The sequence below is a fragment of the Dermacentor variabilis genome, chromosome 3, assembly GCF_050947875.1.
Source record: "Dermacentor variabilis isolate Ectoservices chromosome 3, ASM5094787v1, whole genome shotgun sequence".
Classification (NCBI taxonomy): Eukaryota; Metazoa; Arthropoda; class Arachnida; order Ixodida; family Ixodidae; genus Dermacentor; species Dermacentor variabilis.
The window spans coordinates 89,293,516-89,309,512 of NC_134570.1; the positions used below are offsets into that span (position 1 = coordinate 89,293,516).

General features: G+C 47.3%; 1 protein-coding gene and 6 non-coding genes across 9 annotated transcripts in view; all 7 read left to right on the forward strand.

Moving 5' to 3' along the window:
* The window catches only part of LOC142576023 (scoloptoxin SSD14-like), a 204,579-nt gene that overhangs the window by 81,615 nt on the left and 106,967 nt on the right, over positions 1-15,997 (forward strand). The window lies entirely within an intron of this gene.
* Positions 1,725-1,796, forward strand: TRNAH-GUG (transfer RNA histidin (anticodon GUG)). The gene has a single exon. It is a non-coding gene; the product is annotated as a tRNA-His (tRNA).
* TRNAH-GUG (transfer RNA histidin (anticodon GUG)) lies at positions 2,210-2,281 on the forward strand. Its single transcript has one exon. It is a non-coding gene; the product is annotated as a tRNA-His (tRNA).
* On the forward strand, positions 7,777-7,848 carry TRNAH-GUG (transfer RNA histidin (anticodon GUG)). Its single transcript has one exon. It is a non-coding gene; the product is annotated as a tRNA-His (tRNA).
* On the forward strand, positions 8,462-8,533 carry TRNAH-GUG (transfer RNA histidin (anticodon GUG)). Its single transcript has one exon. It is a non-coding gene; the product is annotated as a tRNA-His (tRNA).
* Positions 9,039-9,110, forward strand: TRNAH-GUG (transfer RNA histidin (anticodon GUG)). Its single transcript has one exon. It is a non-coding gene; the product is annotated as a tRNA-His (tRNA).
* On the forward strand, positions 11,624-11,695 carry TRNAH-GUG (transfer RNA histidin (anticodon GUG)). The gene has a single exon. It is a non-coding gene; the product is annotated as a tRNA-His (tRNA).

Consider the following 15,997-nt stretch of genomic DNA (forward strand, 5'->3'; position numbering starts at 1 on the left):
AGCGGTTTGTCGCACTGGTATGCCAGAATACTCCCATAGGTATCGCGGCACTTCATCTTACTTTATAAAAGAACGGATGACATTGAAAACTAGCGTTCATAAATTCTATCTAAGTAAATGTGCTACGCAATAATGTTCAGAAACTGGGTACAGTTTAGTAAGCGGTAGGCACATTGCCGACCGCGAAGGATCGAGCCTGAGGTGTGCTTAGCTTTAATCTCGACACCTGCTGATAGATATGAAGTTTGCTTGCATATAGAACGCGCTGTTCCCTTCAGCGCCTTCAGTGCCCACGCTGCTACTTTTGCGAACTCCACGTTTATGGCTGTTCACTGCTGGTGGCGGATGACCTATGCTTTAAATACGACTCGCTGTCCCATGGCAATAGATTAAAAGAAGCTTCAGAATTGGGGCTCCAAGATATAGGCGTCCCAACAAGGTACCGCTTTGCTCCGCCTTGGTAATCAAATCGAATCAAACCGCTCGCGAAAACATCGTCGCTGCACGCGTACACTTCATGCAAAAGCCATGTAATTTCGCTGAGAACACGCGCGCAGCAGGACCGAACAGCCAATGATAAGCTCGGGTGGTCAGTATGCGTCGAAGTGGCTTACACCACAATCTATCGTCTGGTTCGACCTTTTTCTTTATATCCATTAGTTTGTTGTGCCCCAGTTCGTTATAAGGAGGTTTCTCTTAGTTGCACAAAACACACGGCAACACCTGACAAACCCACATGTCTCATTGATGCCAACCAGTTCCTCTAAGAAATTTAAAGAAGTGCATTCGGTGTATCTCTTCTTTCTTAATGTTCAGCTGTCGAGAGGTGCAATTTCTTAAATAAGACTTCATAAATATTGTATTGTACTGCCGTTTACATATGAAATTCACGCATATTTTTCAAGAAAGCTTTCAAGAGAAACGTTTGCGGCATGATGACGACTTGTTCACGATGACCGTCAGCGCGGGCGAGGCGCTCTCAGCAAAGCCAGTTTCGGGCTTTTAAGTGCTTTGGCAGAAATACAAGAAAGGAAATAACCATGTCGTATCGTTCAGTCCCGAAAGAGCCGGGATGGAGCCGTTCAGACTTCAAACATGTGCCCCCAACTGTGTTGGTCGTCAAGAGAAGCTCACTGTTCTTCTGCAGCACTAAATAGGTCACACTTTGCACTTCTACACTCTCCACGTCTGTGTGGTGGTGTCTGTGTTCAGTTGATGCGCTGCAGGTAACAGAGCCGCCCCGACGCGTTGGGGCAATTACTTTTTTTTTAGTTTTCTTATGATCGTTTCGTCTTGTGCGACGCTCGCTCTCACTGATCCGCTTTTGCCAGCCGGTTCCGTTGCTCCGAGATCCGCCCGGTTTCTTGAACGCTGGCATACGTCCAGCCGGGCAGCCGTGATCGTATAGTGGTTAGTACCTTGCGTTGTGGCCGCAATAACACCGGTTCGATTCCTGTTCACGGCAGTACCTTTTTTTTCTCGTCAATGATTTAATGTTTTACAGTATTAAGCGATTTATTTTTGTTTGCGTGTATATGGCGTGCGGAAATTGCAGCCAATTACTGGCCGTTTCATTCGCTTTGTTTTCCTGTGACGCCCAGACTGGGGGTATTCCCCACGCCCTTTTTTTTTCTCTTTCATTCAACACGGCATCGTCCTTGAGCTCCCATCGGCAGCTTCCATGACGGCGATCAGGGAAAGGTGTCGCTCCGTCCAGTCGGGCAGCCGTGATCGTATAGTGGTTAGTACCTTGCGTTGTGGCCGCAATAACCCAGGTTCGAATCCTGGTCACGGCAATAACTTTTTTCTCGTCAGTGATTTAATGTTTTACAGTATTAAGCGATTTATTTTTGTTTGCGTGGATATGGCGTGCGGAAATTGCAGCCAATTACTGGCCGTTTCATTCGCTTTGTTTTTTTGTGACGCCCAGACTGGGGGTATTCCCCCCCCCCCTTTTTTATTACTGTTTCCTTCAACACGGCATCGTCCTTGAGCTCCCATCGGCAGCTTCCATGACGGCGATCAGGGAAAGGTGTCGCTCCGTCCAGTCAACCACAATGGATTAGATTATTGAACGAGCTTGCTAAACTTGGGCGGTTTTAAAACCACGTGCACACCAAAGACTGGTGGCATTTTTACCATTTGTAAAGTGTGTATATTTTGTATGTACCATGAAAACGGTAATAAAGAAAAAAAAAACAGTCGGGCAGCCGTGATCGTATAGTGGTTAGTACCTTGCGTTGTGGCCGCAATAACCCAGGTTCGAATCCTGGTCACGGCAATAACTTTTTTTTTTTCGTCAGTGATTTAATGTTTTACAGTATTAAGCCATTTATTTTTGTTTGCGTGGATATGGCGTGCGGAAATTGCAGCCAATTACTGGCCGTTTCATTCGCTTTGTTTTCCTGTGACTCCCAGACTGGGGGTATCCCCCCCCCCCCTTTTTTTTATTTCTGTTTCCTTCAACACGGCATCGTCCTTGAGCTCCCATCGGCAGCTTCCATGACGGCGATCAGGGAAAGGTGTCGTTCCGTCCAGTCGGGCAGCCGTGATCGTATAGTGGTTGGTACCTTGCGTTGTGGCCGCAATAACCCAGGTTCGAATCCTGGTCACGGCAATAACTTTTTTCTCGTCAGTGATTTAATGTTTTACAGTATTAAGCCATTTATTTTTGTTTGCGTGGATATGGCGTGCGGAAATTGCAGCCAATTACTGGCCGTTTTATTCGCTTTATTTTCCTGTGACGCCCAGACTGGGGGTATCCCCCCCCCCCCCCCCCTTTTATTTCTGTTTCCATCAACACGGCATCGTCCTTGAGCTCCCATCGGCAGTTTCCATGACGGCGATCAGGGAAAGGTGTAGCTGCGTCCTGCCGGGCAGCCGTCATTCTGCTTCCGGCTCCCGAGCAAAACGGATCGCGGGATCATGGGCTCCAATGGAGCGGCATATGCGACTGTTAGCCGCGGCAATAGGCTTTCGACGGAGGAAGATAAGGATTTCCAGATCATTTTGCCTCGGCTACCTACAGGACGCATCGCGTTAAACACAGTTTTTTTGCACGGTGACAGTCGTGTTTGCCCGTTTCGCGTAGAGGATTTTCGGGACGCGCTTGAAGCTCTTGGTATGCTCTCTGGCGTCGTCGCCCTTGGACCGTACCAAATCAACCACGTATGGGCGGTGACGATGAAGACAGCCTAGGGGGCCCAAAAGCTGGGTGCACTGAAGGTGCTTCAGGTCAAGGGGCGTCACTGCCTGGTCATTGGCCCTAAAGAACAGCAGGTGAAGCTTCGTCTTCACTGGCTTCTCCATGGTGTGGATGATGAAGACGTAAAGACTGCGCTGGCTTCCTTTGGCAAAATGACGGAAGTAACTCGGGAGCGCTGGCGAGTGGATGGCGTTTCCGACAAGGGCTCGACGACCCGAGCTGTGCTGCTGCAGCTGAAGGCTGGACTGAAAGTCGACGACCTGCCCCACCGGATCCGCGTCGCCGGCGAGCTTGCGCTGGTCGTAGCCCCAGGTCGCCCCATGCAGTGCCTGCGCTGACGGTGCTCTGGTCACGTTCGTCGAGAATTTAAGGTTCCCGTTGCTCCCGGTGCAGACTTTTCGGACACAACGACGCGGACTGTGTACGTACGTTCATACGCATTAGCCGCGGAATCGGTGGAAAGCGAGCCGTTGACATCAGACCACATGATGGACGTGACCGAGGCCGAGGAAGCGGCCAAGGGAGCTGGAAACGGCAATGAGGTGGCAGAACCGAGCGGGACGAAGACGACGACTAAACGAGGACCGAATAATGTCCCTCCCCCCGACGAGCCAGAAACCGCACTAATCAGCGTCAGGGCGGCCCAGAAAGAAAATGAGCCGCCAGCCGGCTACTGATACTACGGAGCCAGCGGAAAACGACAACGCGACCCCTGCTAGCGCCCGCGTCGAAAGCGTCTCGGCACCGGGGAAGAGGTCCCTGCAGCAGGAGGAGAAAGTCGACGGAAAGGCCAGCGGTGACTCCGAGCCACCGCCCGCTAAGACGCTTCCAGGAAGACGCTCCACCCTCAAGCCTAAACAGAACCTGGAGGCTGACCGTAGGCTCAGCCCGAAGCCGACCAAAGACGAACTCGGACGACGGCCACCGCATGGCCACGGAGGCGTCTAGCGGTCAGCTAGACGTTAAGGTGATCACCATGCTCCGGGCCCTTTCCCCTCCGGTTTAAATCAGTAATGGCTACCAACCCGTCGCTTAGCCTCGGCACGCTAAACGTTCGAGGTCTGGCCGCCAAAAAGAAACAGTCAGGTTTACAGACTACTAGTGGACCACGACCTCGACGTTTTAGCCGTGCAAGAAACCAAGGTAGACGGCGAGGAGGAGACCGGGAGCATGGTGCAAAGGTTCACGTATAACTACTATACGGTAGTGAGCCACGCCTTAGGGACTTCGGCAGGGTGTGTGCTGTTCGTGAGGGAGCTCCCTGGTCTTGTCATAGATGGTTACTTCTCGTGCACTTATGGTCGACTTGTCTTTTTTGACTTCAGCTGTTGTAATGTCCAATGGCGCGTGTTTTGCATTTATGCGCCTAATACTGTGCAAGAGAGGGCAAATTACTTTTTGAGTTTATAGCATCATTTACATGTGCAAAAAAATGATAGCCTGTGTAGGCGACTTCAACTGCGTATTGAACGCTGAGGATAGGTCTGCGCGCCGCGTGGTTTGTGACAAAAGTAGTGATATCCTGGCGCAGATTACACATGAATTCGAAGATATAGTTGAGTGTTTTCGCGCTTACGGAGACGTAAGGTACACTCACTTTCAGGGCACAAGTCACGCACGCTTAGACCGTATCTATCTTTCATATGATTTAGCTGAAGAATGCCAGTGCTATACAGTTACGGTCATATCATATTCTGACCACTGCCTGGTAAAATGCACGGTGGGCAGCAAGAAAGAACGAAACAAGTTCGTCTGGGAACTATGGAAATTGAATGCAGAGCTGTCACGGGATGACCTTTAACGAAAAGGTAATGGCTACTCTGAATTCTTTTGGAACAGACAGTTCTATGAAATTTGGTGAGGAATGGGAGTTCCTGAAGCAAAGCATTAAATTGAAGGCAATCGAAAGAAGCAGCGTACTGGGATATGAAGAAAAGGCCAGAGAAAAGAATTTAACAACATTTCTGGAAAAAATCGCGAAGCTTGGAATGGATGCAACCTGGCGCCTATCAACAAGATATGCGCGCCGTTGAGAAGAAGCTCGAGGGGTTCGACGAAGAGCGCTTCCGAGGTGCGCGCCAGAGCAGAAAGGCTATCATGCGGGGAAACGCCAACGAAAAGAGCACTGAGGCCAGAAAAAAAACACTCCAGACGTAAGCAGATTGAGGCTATCGAATATGAAGGGGTGGTATTAACGGATAACAATAATATAGGGCGTGCTTTCTTTGAGCATTACAAAAAAACTATTTGCATTCAGGCCTGTCAACAAGCACGATTTCAAGAAATTATTTTTGCAACGAATCCCACAGCTGTCGAGTGAGGCTAAAGAAACCTTAGAATGACCATTAACAGAAAATGAAGTGATGAAAGCCATCGAAGGCCTGAATCCTGGCAAGTCGCCCGGTCCAGACGGTCTTTGTGCTGCTTGGTACAAATCGTTTAAAGGCCACCTAATTCCTATCTTAACCGCCGTTTTCAATGAAGCATACGAACTGAAAGTGCTTCCACCATCCTTTGGCCAGTCCCATACAGTACTAATACCGATAACAGAAGAGACCGAATAGCTCAAGCAACTTTCCTCCTACAGACCCATACCGCTTACTAACTGCGACTAGAAAATATTGATGAAGGTGTTGGCACGACGGGTCGAGTCAGTTATTCAGGAAGTAGTCGGCCCAGACCCGACGTGTGGTATTCGTGGAACAACCATTTTCACTAACATCCATAAAATGAAGTGTGTGCTGGAGTGTTGTGACCCCATGTGCGATGCAGTAGCCATCCTCCAGATAGACTTGGAGAAGGCGTTTGATTGTGTTTCTCACGACATATCGCTTACCATTCTTGAACACGTTAATTTTGGCCACATAATCACTGAAGGGGTGACCACGGCGTACCGGAGCTGCTATACCAGACTTATAGTTAATCAGAATTTGGGGGCCCCCATTAACTTGAAGCGCTCCGTTCGCCAGGGTTGTCCACTCCTGTTTTGTGTCCACATAGAAACGCTATGTCAGGCCATCATCGAAAATGAATGTATTAAGGGGTTTTGTCTTCAATCAGCAGAAGTGAAGCTACTGGCATACGCTGACGATGTGGCTGTGTGCTGTAAAGACAAACAAAGTGTATTGAATACCGTTCATATCGTCAAAAAGTTTGGTAACGTCACTAACAGCTACGTTAACTGGCAGAAATGTTTGGGGTTTTGGCATGGAAGATGGGCGTCTACACCAGACCACTTTTCGAACGTAAACTGGGTCACGACGCCATTTAAGTACCTTGGCGCACCCCTTGATGCCTACAAGGACAGTAGCGAATACTGGAAGGGGCGAACAAAAGAAGTAAAAGAAAAAGCCGACCGATGGAACGCCGGTCACTTGTCAATATTCGCAAGAGCTACAGTGTGCAACATGTTTCTCGTGACAAAGATGTGATACGTAATGCAGGTCCTACAGTGCTCACGGATTAATGCGCAGAAACTGCACCGCGTGTTCGCTGTATTCGCGTGGGCATCGAACTGGGAGCGATGCAGCCGAGATAATCTCTTGCGACGTGTAAAAGATGGCGGTCTGGGGTTGGCGCACCTCTTCTTGCGTCAACTGGGGAAGAGGTTCTTCTTTTTTCGAGACACAAACGACCCATTTCTGCGCACCGTGATCCAAATGAGGCTGTCAAGATCACTCCCCGAATTCGTTGTAGGTACCGAAATAATGCCAGGACCAGTCCGTGGTTTCTTTCGGGAAATAGTTCAGAGTGTTTCCTTTTGGCGTGTTCGCTTTTCAAATGCATATTTGTGGAGTGCAAAACGGAAAAAGCTCTATCGTGATTTGTGTAACAGTGTCTTGGTTGTACCCTTGTACAGAGCCGTGCACAGCGGAGGCCCAGGCCTAGACGTACTGAAAAGAGTGAAGATGATGCCAGTTCAACCAGCCTCGAGATCATTCTTTTTTAAATTAGATACTTGCACTTTACCGGTTAAAATCTTCCTGGAACAACGTGGGTTCCACATGCCATGGGGAACACATTGCCTTATTTGTAAAAAACCGGAAACTATAGATCATGTCTTCATCCATTGTTGGCAAGGGGTCTTTTTCTGGGACGTGTTGCAAAGAACCCTAAAAAAGGAGTTACCGATAGATCCCCACGGAATCAGGTTTCTACCAGTAAATGACGAGGAAAGTTTCCCGTACGACGTCATCATGCTTACGGGCCTCAACTCTTTATGGCGCGCAAGAATGGCGGGCTACCATTGTGATCCGGATGCCTGACCGGCGCGTGTATACTTCCGGAAATGCATGCAGAGGTATGTGGAAGTGCAGAAGTTGCAACAGCCTGTTCCTGAGTGGCTGCACAGGGTTGAACCTCTGACAGCACTCAAGCAATTTTAATGAGACAACGTCATGCTACAGTAGCGGACGGCAACGCATGTGTATAGTGCTGTTTATTGTTCGGTTTTTGTATTGATTCCCTTTTTGTTTGGTCTCGTTGTATATTTTTTGTTGTATATATCTAAGGAATGTGTGTTGTTGTGGTATGTCGAGGAAGGGCAATAAAGAAGAAAAAGAAGCCGAGCAGCCGTGATCGTATAGTGGTTAGTACTTTGCGTTGTGGCCGCAATAACCCAGGTTCGAATCCTGGTCACGGCAATACTTTTTTTTCTCCTCTATGATTTAATGTCTTACGCTATTAAGCAATTTATTTTTGTTTGCGTGCATATGACGTGCAGAAATTGCAGCCCATTTCTGGCCCTTTAATTCGCTTTGTTTTCCTGTGGCGCCCAGACTGAGGGTATTCGCCATTCGCCCCCTCCCCCCCTTCTTTTTTTCTGTTTCCTTCAACACGGCATCGTCCTTGTGATCCCATCATCAGCTTCCATGACGGCGATCAGGGAAAGGTGTAGCTCCGTCCAGCCGGGCAGCCGTGATCGTATAGTGGTTGGTACCTTGCGTTGTGGCCGCAATAACCCCGGTTCGAATCCTTGTCACGGCAAAAATTTTTGTTTCTGCCCAATGATTGAATGTCTTACGCTATTAGGCAATTGATTTTTATTTGCGTGCATATGACGTGCGGTAATTACAGCCAATTTCTAGCCGTTTCATTCGCTTTGTTTTCCTGTGACACCTGGACTGAGGGTATTCCCCCCCCCCCCCCCCCCCATCTGTTTTTTCTGTTTCCTTCCACACGGCGTCGTCCTTGAGCTCCCATCTGCAACTTCCATGACGGCGATCAGAGAAAGGTGTAGCTCCGTCCAGCCGGGCAGCCGTGATCGTATAGTGGTTAGTACCTTGCGTTGTGGCCGCAATAACCCAGGTTCAAATCCTGGTTACGGCGATACTCTTTTTTCTCCCAAATGATTTAATGTCTTACGCTATTAAGCAATTGATATTTGTTTGCTTGCATATGACGTGCGGAAATGCGAAATGCAGATGCGCGAGTCATGCGCTACAACTTAAGCAAACGTTAAAGAACCCCAGGCGGTGAAAATTAGCCGGGGCTCTCTACTGTACGTCGTCTCCCATAGCCCCATGTACAGTGGTCTTCGGTCGTTAAACGCCACGAATCAATAAATAAATAAATTAATAAATAAATCAAGATATCGTGTCTCTGTTCTAACTAGCTCGGAGGCTGCGGGAGCGCAACGCTCAAGCTGTATGGGCACGCAATGCCAATACGGCCGCTCCTATGCTTCGGTACCTCTTTCGGTTATGATTTTAGGTTTCTTTTTTTGTTTTTAATCTTGTGCACCGTTCACGGCGACCCAGTTTCTCGCCCGCCTGTCGGGTTGTTGTGCGGTTCCGCCCGGTTTTTCTCTCCCTGCCCAGCGTCCAGCCGGACTGCCGTGATCGTATAGTGGTTAGTACCTTGCGTTGTGGCCGCAATAACCCAGGTTCGAATCCTGGTCACGGCAAGTTTTTATTTCTTTTCCTTTTTTTCTGAATAGGCATTCATTGGTTTTGTTTGCTGGAACAACATTGGCTACATAGCTCTTGTACCAGAATAATCTGGACGCAGTGAGTCATGACGGTTAGAAACCGGTGCTTTGTTTATTATCTGATACGACGATAGCAATGTAAGATGCGTTAGTTTTAGTTCACGGAATTACTATGTGTGCGAAGCAACACAACGCACAACCAAAGAAATGACAGCGCTACAAGGGAATAAAGGGACAGAACGTGCATGTAACTATACGCACGTCGCAAGTGTCCGCACAGTCAATAGGAGTATCGGCGTTGAATGCTGAAAGCCTCGGTAGAGTTCATAAAATTTATCCAAGGACGGCGCATGCGTGCGCTTTGTACTAAAGGCAATCGCAAGGATTGGTGAGCGCGTGCTCTGCTTCGAAATCTGCAGCCTATAATCAGTTGTAGAAGCACATCGTTGTTATTGTAATTGCAGCTTAAGGATCTCGAATACAATGAAAATCAAATTGTCTTTTCTTTATGTGGCTGCGATCGCGCCTAGCGAAACCAGTGACTATTCTTATTTTAAATGTACACGCGAAGCAAAGTTCGGCTTTAAGAGGAATGAAATCGTACCAATAACTCTTATTCGAAGGCTCATAAAGCTCCGCGATATTTTCGAGTTCCGTGTAACGCGATGAACGCGAGATCTGCAGCGTCGACAATGATAAAGACGCTGCAAGCAGCTGCAATCTCAGTGTATTCCGTACATTCTTCCGCAAGAACGTCACACAAAGGCAATAAATTGTGCGTTCAGCGAGGCCAGCATAAATATTCGTAAGCAAAGTTTAAAGCTTAGCTGTAAAAGCTGTTTCCTTCCATTCTTTTTTTCATAACAACTACACTTTCTAATCACTACGCGCTTCCCGAAGCGAGATACAAACAAGGAGGAAGTAGCTGTAGGGTATCTTTTTTTTTTTGACTGCGCAACCAAGTCGTACTCAGTGCAGTGACGTCGAGGCATATTGCGATAGCACTGAGAATTTTGTATCGGCCACTGTACGTTGATGACATTGAATCCAAGGCGTTTCTCTTCTTTGTTGCGCAGTTGTCTGAGGAATATTTCTACAGTGCCTTTGTCGCACTGGTATACCAGAATACTCCCATAGGTATCGCGGCACTTCATCTTACTTTATAAAAAAACGGACGACATTGAAAACTAGTGTTCCCAAATTCTGTCTAAGTAAATGTGCTACGCAATACTGTTCAGAAACTGGGTACAGTTTAGTAAGCGGTAGGCACATTGCCGAACGCGAAGGATCGAGCCTGTGGTGTGCTTAGCTATAATCTCGACAGCTGCTGATAGATATGAAGTTTGCTTGATATACAACCGCTGTTCCCTGAAGCGCCTTCAGCGCCCACGCTGCTACTTTTGCGAACTCCGCGTTTATGGCTGCTCACTGCTGGTGGCGGATGACCTATGCTTTAAGTACGACTCGCTGTCCCATGGCAATAGATTAAAAGAAGCTTCAGAATTGGGTTCCAAGATTAAGGCGCCCCAACAAGGCACCGCTTTGCTCCGCCTTGGTAATCAAATCGAATCAAACCGCCCGCGAAAATATCGTCGCTCCACGCGTACACTTTATGCAAAAGCCATGTAATTTCGCTGAGAACACACGCGCAGCAGGACCGAGCAGCCAATGATAAGCTCGGGTGGTCAGTATGCGTCGAAGTGGCTTACACCACAATCTATCGTCTGGTTCGACCTTTTTCTTTATATCCATTAGTTTGTTGTGCCCCAGTTCGTTATAAGGAGGTTTCTCTTAGTTGCACAAAACACACGGCAACACCCGACAAACAAATATGTCTCATTGACGCCAACCAGTTCCTCTAAGAAATTTAAAGAAGTGCATTCGGTGTATCTCTTCTTTCTTAATGTGCAGCTGTCGAGAGGTGCAATTTCTTAAATAAGACTTCATAAATATTGTATTGTACTGCCGTTTACATATGAAATTCATGCATATTTTCAAGAAAGTTTTCAAGAGAAACGTTTGCGGCATGACGACGACTTGTTCACGATGACCGTCAGCGCGGGCGAGGTGCTCTCAGCAAAGCCACTTTCGGGCTTTTAAGTGCTTTGGCAGAAATACAAGAAAGGAAATAACCATGTCGTATCGTTCAGTCCCGAAAGAGCCGGGATGGAGCCGTTCAGACTTCAAACATGTGCCCCCAACTGTGTTGGTCGTCAAGAGAAGCTCACTGTTCTTCTGCAGCACTAAATAGGTCACACTTTGCACTTCTACACTCTCCACGTCTGTGTGGTGGTGTCTGTGTTCAGTTGATGCGCTGCAGGTAACAGAGCCGCTCCGACGCGTTGGGGCAATTACTTTTTTTTTTAGTTTTGTTGTGGTCGTTTCGTCTTGTGCGACGCTCGCTCTCACTGATCCACTTTTGCCAGCCGGTTCCGTTGCTCCGAGATCTGCCCCGGTTTTTTGAACGCTGGCATACGTCCAGCCGGGCAGCCGTGATCGTGTAGTGGTTAGTACCTTGCGTTGTGGCCGCAATAACCCAGGTTCGAATCCTGGTCACGGCAACACTTTCTTCTTTCCCCTCAATGATTTAATGCTCTACAGTATTAGGCGATTGATTTTTTTTTTGCGTGCATACGGCGTGCGGAATTTGCGGCCAATTACTGGCCGTTTCATTCGCTTTGTTTTCCTGTGACGCCCAGACTGAGGGTATTCCACCCCCCCCTTTTTTTATTTGTTTCCTTCAACACGGCATCGTCCTTGAGCTCCCATCGGTAGCTTCCATGACGGCGATCAGGGAAAGGTGTCGCTCCGTCCAGCCGGACAGCCGTGATCGTATACTGGTTTATACCTTGCGTTGTCGCCGCTATAACCAAGGTTCAAATCCTGGTCACGGCAATCCCTTCTTTTTCTCCCCAATGATTTGATGTCTTACGCTATTAAGCAATTAACTTTTGTTTGCGTGCATATGACGTGCGGAAATTGCAGCCAATTACTGGTCGTTTCATTCGCTATGTTTTCCTGCGACGCCCAGACTGAGGGTATTCCCCCCGCCACCTTTTTTTTTTCCCGTTTCTTTCAACGCGGCATCGTCCTTGAGCTCCCATCGGCAGCTTCCACGACCGCGATCAGGGAAAGATGTAGCTGCGTCCAGCCGGGCAGCCGTTCATGCCAAAGTGGCAGATTGATCGTTGTAGATTTTCATTATAGTGAGGTTAACTGGAGAGCAATATGTGTTTACGCGCCGAACGGTACAGATGAGAGGCACAGATTTTTTCTTAGCTCTGCGCAGTATCTGAGTAAAGACAAACATGTCCTTATGCTGGGAGATTTTAACTGCATTTTGAACACCCGAGACCGCAGCGACGAGCACGGGTATAAAGATAGAAGTAGCCAGCTATTATCACGGTTAATTGCAGAACATGATGTAGGTGATGTAGCAGAATGCCTTGAAGGAGCGAGAGAAGTGCAGTTTACGCCTTTTTCAAGGACTGAGTCACGCTCGCCTTGACCGTATTTATGCGTCGATCGATATATTACCTTTGTGCACCCAGTATCAAGTAGAACCCGTGTCGTTCTCGGGCCACTGTCTAGTTAAATGTCTGATGGGAAGCAAAGAAAAACAAAACACATTTTCATGGGATTTGTGGAAAATAAATGTAAAGCTCCTGAGCGACGAATGCTTTATTCAAGCTGTGAAAGAGGCGATGAACGACATGAAAACAGAACGGATGCCCAGTGTTGGCGCACAATGGGACTTACTAAAGCAGCATGTCAAAATGAAAGCCATAGAGGGATCTAGCTGCCTTAAGTATGAGGGAAAAGTCAAAGAAAGAAATTTAAGAACGATGCTCAAAAGGCTCGTTAAGCTTGAGGGTCGAGAGCCGGGCAAGTTTAAATATGACATCAGTAGCATAAAACAGAAACTCGAAGCAATAGACGAAGAACGCTATCCGGGAGTGCTGGTGCGGGCCAGAGCCGAGGCTTGGGCTGCCGGGGAGACGCCCACAAAGCGAGCGCTGGGAATCGAAAAGGCCCATGCTCGCCGCAAGCACATCGATGTGATAGAAGAAAACGGTGTTGAGATAACCGATACAGAGGGCATAGGCCAAGCGTTTTTTCGATTCTATGAAAGGCTGTTTGCCCACAAGTCAGTAGATGTGGAAGGTTTTAAAACAACATTCTTGGAACGCATGCCGCGGCTGTCAGAAGAAAGAAAAGCAGTTCTCGAAGCACCGATATCAATAGCAGAAATAGAAAAGGCGATAGATGATCTTAACCCTGGCAAGTCGCCCGGGCCGGATGGTCTGAGCGCGGCATTTTACAAAGCATTCAAACATGACCTTTCCTGTGACTTAAAAGATGTCTTTGAGGAGGCATTTGAGTTGGGAACGTTGCCCCTGTCATTCTCCCAAGCACATACTGTGCTCATTCCAAAAACAGAGCAAAAGGATAAGCTAAGACTTGTGACCTCATACAGACCAATTTCATTAACTAACTGTGATTATAAAATATTTATAAAAATATTGGCTGGCAGACTTCAGACAGTTATAACGCAGATTGTAGGATCCCATCAAACCTGTGGTATTAAAGGTCGCTCTATTTTTACTAATATTCATTCAATGAGGTGTGTGCTTGAGTGTTGTGATGCCTATCGGTCGGCTGTCGCAATCCTTCAGCTTGACCTAGAAAAGGCATTTGATTGTGTACCTCATGCCATTTTGTTTGCCATACTTGAACATGTTAATTTAGGCTCAATCATCACGGACGGTATATTCATAGCGTATCGAAACTGCAAAACGCGCCTCATAGTCAACAACAGATTGGGGGGCCCAGTTGAGGTTCAGCGGAGTGTGCGTCAAGGGTGCCCAGCGAGTCCGCTCTTATCTTGTATTTATATTGAAACTTTATGTATAGCAATTAATGAAAATGACCGGGTTCATGGTTTCCGATTACAAGCGTCGGAGGTAAAGCTCTTGGCGTATGCCGATGACATAGCTGTGTGTTGTACGGAAAAAGAGAGTCTTCTGGAGACTGTTGCGGTATATAAGAAGGTTCGGGGAAGTGACGGGGAGCCTTGTGAATTGGGGAAAGTGCCTGGGGTTCTGGCATGGCGAGTGGCCGTCAGCCCCCAACAGATTTGCTAACGTGAAATGGGTTGAAACAACAGTAAAGTACCTCGGCGTTCCACTTGAAAATTATAAGAAAACTGATGATTTATGGCTAGAAAACGTGAAAGAAACACGAAAAAATGTGGAGAGGTGGAAAGGTGCTCATTTCTCAATTTTCGCCAGAGCGACAGTGTTCAATTTATTTTTTTTAGTAAATTATGGTATAATATGCGAGTGTTGTATTGTTCGCGAGTGTATGTGCAGAAGTTGCATCGAGTTTTTGCTGTCTTTATTTGGGCGTCCAGCTGGGAACGCTGCAGCCGTACGAATCTTTTTCGGCGAGTGAAAGATGTGGGCTTGGGTCTGGCACACCTTCTCGCGCGACAGCTTGAAAATAGATTTTTTTTTCTTTCGTGACGTCAACAACCCGTTCTTAAGAGAGGCGTGTCAAGTGAGACTGTGTTATGCGTTACCACAGTTTGTTATCAGCAGTCGAATAATGCCTGGTACTGTATTCGGTTTTTTTAAAGAGATAGCAGCGAGTGTCCGTTTTTTGTCAGTACGGTTCTCGAATCCCTATCTGTTCAGTGTAAAAAGAAAGACATTGTACAGTGACCTGTGTGATGTTATTTTTCCAGTGCCGATGTACAGATCCATATACAGTAGAAGTCAAGGAAACAATGTTTTAAAACGCGTAAAAAGAATGGACTTGCAGCAAGGAGCGAAATCTTTTTTCTTCAAGCTTCACACGGGCACTTTGACAGTGAGAACGTTTTTGCAAGAACGCGGTTTTTACATGCCGTGGGGTTCCAACTGTCTGATTTGCAAACAACCAGAAACAGTGGACCATGTGTTCCTGCATTGTTGGGAGGGGGTGTGCTTTTGGGATGTCCTCCAAAGAACCATAAAGAAAGATTTCCCGTTGGATCCGTACGGCATCAGATTTGAACCATTAGATAATGAGGACGGCGTCCCTTTTGACCTCATCATGCTCACAGGCCTCTACTGTATATGGCGAGCCCTAATGGAGCGCTTCTCTTGTGACCCAGACGCACGGCCTGCGCGCCTGCATTTCCGTGAACACATGTCACGCTTTATTGAAGTAAAAAAAGGAGAATTTGTTCTACCTGAGTGGCTACCGAGGATTGAAGCGTCGCATTCCTCAAAGAATTTTAATAGACAAAGGCAGCCAAGTTGTGCTGGCCGCTTTATTACAGAATGTTTCATTTTCTACATGAAGTGTGGAATATTTTATTTATTTTGTTGGTTTTGTTTGTGTTGGTCATAAGATGTACGAGTATGTGAAAGCGTTGAGAACTGGCAATAAACAAAAAAAAAAAAAGCCGGGCGGCCGTGAGCGTATAGCGGTTAGTACCTTGCGTTGTGGCCGCAATAACACAGGTTCGAATCCTGGTCCCGGCAATACCTTTTTTTTCTCCCAAATGATTTAATGTGTTACGCTATTAAGGAATTGATTTTTGTTTGCGTGCATATGACGTGCGGAAATTGCAGCCAATATATAGCCGTTTCATTTGCTTTGTTTTCCTGTGACACCCGGACTGGGGGCATTGCCCCCCCCCCCTTTTGTTTTTTTCTGTTTCCTTCAACACGGCATCGTCCTTGAGCTCCCATCTGCAGCTTCCATGACGGCGATCAGGGAAAGGTGTAGCTTCGTCCAGTATTCGCATAGCATTTCTATAACGAGGAAATAAAGAAAAAAAAAAGCCGGGCAGCCATGATTGTATAGTGGTTAGT